This window comes from Cimex lectularius, unplaced genomic scaffold (assembly GCF_000648675.2).
Source record: "Cimex lectularius strain Harlan isolate CLEC.00 unplaced genomic scaffold, Clec_2.1 scaffold412, whole genome shotgun sequence".
Taxonomy (NCBI): Eukaryota; Metazoa; Arthropoda; class Insecta; order Hemiptera; family Cimicidae; genus Cimex; species Cimex lectularius.
Window position 1 is genome coordinate 73,985 of NW_019394200.1, and position 6,000 is coordinate 79,984.

A 6,000-nucleotide genomic window follows, 5' to 3' on the forward strand; every position below is an offset into this window, starting at 1 on the left:
TCTCTCTCTCTCTCTCTCTCTCTCTCTCTCTCTCTCTCTCTCTCACACACACACACACACACACACGTCCGCGCACGCTCGCACGGACACTCACGCTTTCACACTCTCATTTTTTGTCTACCTGTTTCGTGATTTTTTTAAAATAAAACGACATACATCATATTTCATTCTTTCTCGTTATATCTATACATACACCACTCCTTCTCACTAAGTACCCTCCACTCACACAGCCAAACACTCTTTTCCTCAATATTTTTTCTTAATCTTTCTATATTTTTAACCAATTTTTTTCGCATTTTTTCTTCTCTCTCTCTCTCTCTCTCTCTCTCTCTCTCTCTCTCTCGTCTCTCACTCTAGTTCTAGTTGTAACATTCTCTCAATCCATACAAAAGTTTTTCTTTTTTTTTTTTCGTTGAAAATCACTTTAGAAATGAAGGGTTTTGCAACTTCTTGAGAATGCGCTGACTCCCATTTCCCGTGGCCGGTGCAAGCTCGGTTGTTATCGCTTACAAGTAAACTTTGCACATCCAAATACCATGCACGATCATGGTTAATCCTCTGTATTGTATTACATCTACACGTGTCCTCTTTCCAACAATATTCTGTATTATTTAGAAACGCAAAGTGAACGAAAGAAAATAATTTGTTCGACAAGAAAACAAGCACATGGATACATTTATTATTTACAACATGCTTCGTCTAAAGGCATGATTAATGTTACAGAATAAGGTTTAATCAATTTTTTAATAATTTAGTTAAAGTTAATCCTTGTCTATAGAACTATAGAATACATTCTTATGAGTATAAAGGCAATATTTAAGAGTATAGACTTCTATTGTTAAAACATACTTTTAGAATACTATCCAAAATTTTTAACTTTCCATTTTTGTGATTATAGTCAAATTTCTACAAAGAAGTGTGGTGTTGAGTGACCGTTAGTTAATGATTATTTGGAGATCGTGATCACGCGGTCTAGTGTGCCGTAGGTTTTTGATAACTCTTTATCGTGCCAACGTTTCATCCTTTATTGAGATCATCTTCGGGGCTTAATAGATTAAAGTGTTTGTTTTCTGTGTAGATGTATCATTATACAATACAAACATTTCTACAAATAGTTAAAAAATTATGATTGAATGAAACAAAAATCATTGTATATAATTACAAAATAGCGATATAATTCCCTTCGAATAAGTTTATTTATATTCTTTTCCTAATCGGCGTCATAATCGACTTTTCTTTAAAGTGAAATAATATCTTAAAATTTTGTAAATAGAACTTCCGTTCGTTTTAAACCAAATTCTATGACATGTTAATAAAGCAGAATTTAGAATAATTCCCACTTTATTCATATGCAAGAAAAAATGTGGTACTTGCTGCAGCGTATCTAATCACCAGATTTTTTTTCATAGGATCTGTATGTCAATATTTTCAATTAAGATTAATGTTTATTACTAAATAATTTATACCCAGAGGTCATTCGTAAAAGAACCTGTTGTTTTTTATTGCATGGCGTCGCCCGGTGTCACAAGAGCACTTCCTGTCCAGTGGTCGATCTCAGCATGAGTTGTGAATTTTAATAACCGTGCTTGCACTGAGACTGAGTGAGTGATATATATATTCTAGTATATTAAGTCTTACCTTTTAAATCTTTTCCTTCTTATATTCTTCCTAATCGGCAACCATTAATGCTTCAAAATGAACCAATCTTACCTTCCTACCTCGATCATTTCTGAATCGGAACAATCATAAACCAAAATATGTTCAAATTAGCATTAGATTATGTACATATAATTTTCATCTTTCAAAAACCACAAATTTGTTGAAACAAGCTTCCTACCGACTAAGTTGACAATTTACGCAATTCAATTTTATGAAAATTACAGGATTTTTTATCAAGAACCCAACTACAATAGAATACGTAATCATAAGAAAATTAAACTACGATTAAATTCATTTTTTTATAAAGCATGCATATAAACTTGGTTTTATTTCATGTTAAAACCAATAAATCAAAATAAAATATACATATATTTGGATATTTTTATCATCAGTAAGATCTGCCAACAGACGTTTCCAAAACTGAACTGTTTATTCCCTGAAGTAGGTAAATATCCAGGAATAACGAAAGTGAAAGTTGTTTACAAGACGAATATTTCTGTCAACAAAGTTCCAATTGAAATTGTATATTTTCAGCCCTGAAATATCGCCTTACGTCCAAATTTAATTAACGGAAAATAAGAATCGTCCTATTCTAACAATTCAATTTGAAATATTTTCCCATGATTCGGCTAGGGTCGAGAACCGTCGTTTAAGGAGATGGGGGAAAGAATTGAGCCCGTCAGTGAAAATATGCCGTCTGAGAAGGCGTCTGATGACCAAGAATAGTGATAGATCTGGAACCAGTTTGCCTTGCTGCGATCATCCAAGAACTTAAAGGGGACGTATGTGGGTCGCAATGAAATAAACCACTTTTCCTTCCTGCACAACGATTTCTTGAGGATCCTTCGCATAAAAATTCACACCTTCCATTTGTGCAATAAAGATAAATCCATACTTAGTGTAATCAACATTTAAAATTATAATGAAAAATTATAACTGATCCAGCTTCTTTTTTGCTATTGATTAAACGAATTTCATCTGCAACAAAAATATATGTTGTTATATATTAATATAGTAGTCACAAATATGTACATATATCTATGTAATATAGATTTGATGGCGACAATGCTAATATTATAAACCAATGAGATTAAAATTCATAATGGGTGTTGTTCTGCGAATCGGTGACGTATGCTGAACAGGCACTGAGTCAGTTCTATCCACCCTAGCGGGTTTTTGATGTTACTCAAACACGTTTCGGATTCTCCTTATCTTCAGTGAGGAACTGTCAGACAGGGACTTGCTCAATGAAGACTCGGCTACAGAACTGAGGAGAATATACAGTGCAGAGAAGATAAATAACATCCAAACAGGAAGCGAGATAAAGTGCTGCTGCCCTCATTCAGGCGTTTGCAAAACAAAATTTTGGTCCACAAAAAGTAGAAAGAGAAAGCTTTTAGCCGAACCCAAAGACTTTTTCCGTTTAAAGCAGTTGCAAAAGTAATTGTGTCAGCCGACCTGAGCAGGGAGAAATCAAAATGGCGCCTATAGGAGGATGAGATTTTGTTATTCGGACGACATAGATAAAACATAATTAGTTGCTAGGAGCTAGAGAGAGAGAGAGAGAGATAGAGAGAGAGAGAGAGAGAGAGAGAGAGAAAGTGAGTGCGGGTGTGTGTGAGAGAGAGAGTAAGCAAATAAATTGAAAAGTCATGCACCGAACGGACAGCCTGTCCGATTTTACTTGTAATCTTTGATTTCATTTTGAATATAAACATACATTAAACATTACTGACGACTGACTATTTATTACACAGGTTTGCTAATTCTCTCGTTTTGCACGTTTACTGCGTATTAAAATACAACAGCACTGTTTAACCAAAAGCTATATTAATCAGACTTGCGATAATGAGGGTAAATATAATAAAATCAGGGATTCTTCCTTTAATATTGTAGAGCAGAACCTTTTGAAACTATTACAGCGTAATCCGAAAGCTGCTGTCCTGTTTATTCATTTTGCTATAAAATTGATATTTTTATTTTTCCCCCACCCGTAACTTTTGAACTTAGGGATTCAAATTATTGTTTTATGGCCTAAACTAGACTAACCGAGCGTCCGTGTTTTGCGGTCGTAAGTTGTAAAACTATTTACAACGGCGTTAAAGTGTTGAAGGTAATTAACGTCCCTTTCACGATAAGGTAATAAAGTCATCAACACCTACCTACCGTGGAAGTCTGTCTACAAATGAGTTGCCTCTCGAAATAATTCCCCTCTTTTTGATATGAGAAGCAAGCACATTTCCAATTAACACCGGCATCTAATTCATGCAAGGACGATGTAATTGTTTCAATCCCCTCTCACCACTAACAGCCTTAAATCGATACCTTACGATTAATCTTATTTTTGATGATAATGAAATTCGAAAAAAAAAATTTAAATAAATTGTGATGTTAACCCATATAAGGAATTCGGGCGTTTATGTTTATGATGTTATGGTTTTTTTTATGGCTTTATGTTCTGTGCATATTAACCAATGACAATGTTATTATGCGTATTCGTTTTGGGGGGAAAAGATAGGCCAGAGGCGACGGCGGGGATTGAACCCACGACCGCGGAGTCTACGAGCCGAGAGTCTTACGCTGATGGAAAAATTTAACGCACTACTCAATTTATTTAGTTTCAAATTAAATCCATTATTTATAGGTAATTATTAGCTATCGTAGTCAAAATAAACAGTAAATAATGGATTGTTTACTTCCTTTATTTACGTTTGTACTGATTAAGCCAATCTGCACAAAAAGTAGCATTATGCCTTTCAATTTTGATACGTCTAAAAATCTTGTAAGTTAATTATTTTCCTTCGTTGTTTCATTTGATATTATTCTTATTATTACCTTTTTCAATGTTTCCAGTCAGGCATTTGAGCGAGTATTACAGTGTAAAGATCATAACATTATTACAGGAAGTATACAGCCAGCGCCAAGTTGCCACAAGACTGATTATAAATCACTACAATAGGGAGGGGAGGGACCTAGGTCTACGGACGAGAGAAACAGATACAGATTCATCAGGCTCTACGAAACCGAGGAATTATGGGAAACGAGATAACAAAACTTATAAGACAAGTGCGTCCAGGACTGTAAGAAGAAGGCTCAATGAAAATACCCTTAGGGCCCGGCACCCGCTTCGTGGACTTGTTCTTCCCAAAACTCAAAAACTGGCCAGGATTCAATCCGCGTGGGAACATGTGAATTGGACATTTGAAGATTAGGGGACGAGTGCTCTTTACAGGTGAGGTGAGAGTTAGCTCCAAATCTTCAGTTGGGTGTAATTTCTTATGCTATATATTTCTTCAGGTGACATTCCCCTGTGGATCATTGATGGTCTGAGGTGGCATTTCCTTGGACGCCCGCAGCGAATTGGTTGTTGTGCGCGGAAGATCTCTAACCTCACAGAGGTTCTTACAAGATATAATCTAGGAACATTTGCCCCCCACCACATCGGCGAGAGATTTTTGCTAATGCAAGATAATGGCGAAATAACACGTATTGTGGATGAATACCTGAATGAGGTTGGAATTGAGTGCTTGGTGTGGCATAGACAGCTCTACATTTGAACCCAATCGAACACATTTGGGACCTACTTAAACGATTCGTACGACGGCACATCTCAAGTCCTAACACCCTACAAGATTTGGTAACCGCTGTCCTCGATGAATGGGAAATAATTCTTCAGAATTTTATCACAAATATTTTCCAAGGAATGGAAAGGTTTTTAAAGGACGTGATTCGTGCCAGAGGTGTAAATATTGGTATTGGAGGGGGCAAAAACTTTTTTACATTTTCATTTTATTTTTTTTTTGTTCTTTACTCACTATTTTTTTAAATATATAATACAAATTTTATTACGTATTTAGTCCAAGTAATTAATAAATTTTCTGGTAAAATAGAATGTGAATTATTATAGTGAATTAAGATATAAATGTACAAACATTTTTAAACATAAGTAAAAAAAAACCTGATTGTTTCAATCTTGATGCAATAAACTGAGTTTAAACTTATATTACCCGAACAGAATGCTTTTATTACAGGTAGTTAAATTTAAGCAGCTTTTTTACGATTAACAACGGCGTCGAACAGGAATATTTTCCCGAGAAGATCGTGATGCTTGGACAAACAGAGAAGAAATTCGAAAGTGAATGAACTATAGTAAAAGAAAGAAAAGAACTATTGCTCTTGGTAAAGCTATAAATAACCAGTTATCTCTTCGAAAGGAGAACGAGGTGTGTTACAAAACTAAGCTTGTTAAAAGATATATTATCATCTGGTCGAAATGTGCCAGTAAAACCGTTTCGAAACGCCTTTTCGTCTCGTTCTGCCTTCGCGTAGAGTAAACTAGGA

The 6,000-nt window shown here is 35.1% G+C and overlaps 1 long non-coding RNA gene across 1 annotated transcript in view; it reads left to right on the plus strand.

Annotated features, from left to right (window-relative positions):
* Positions 1-5,577, plus strand: part of LOC106673288 — a 31,596-nt gene extending 26,019 nt beyond the window's left edge. The window contains exons 2-3 of the long non-coding RNA XR_001341384.2: positions 4,563-4,896; positions 4,957-5,577. This is a non-coding gene — a long non-coding RNA (uncharacterized LOC106673288). The remainder of the gene's footprint in view (positions 1-4,562; positions 4,897-4,956) is intronic.
* The last annotated feature ends 423 nt before the right edge of the window (positions 5,578-6,000 follow it).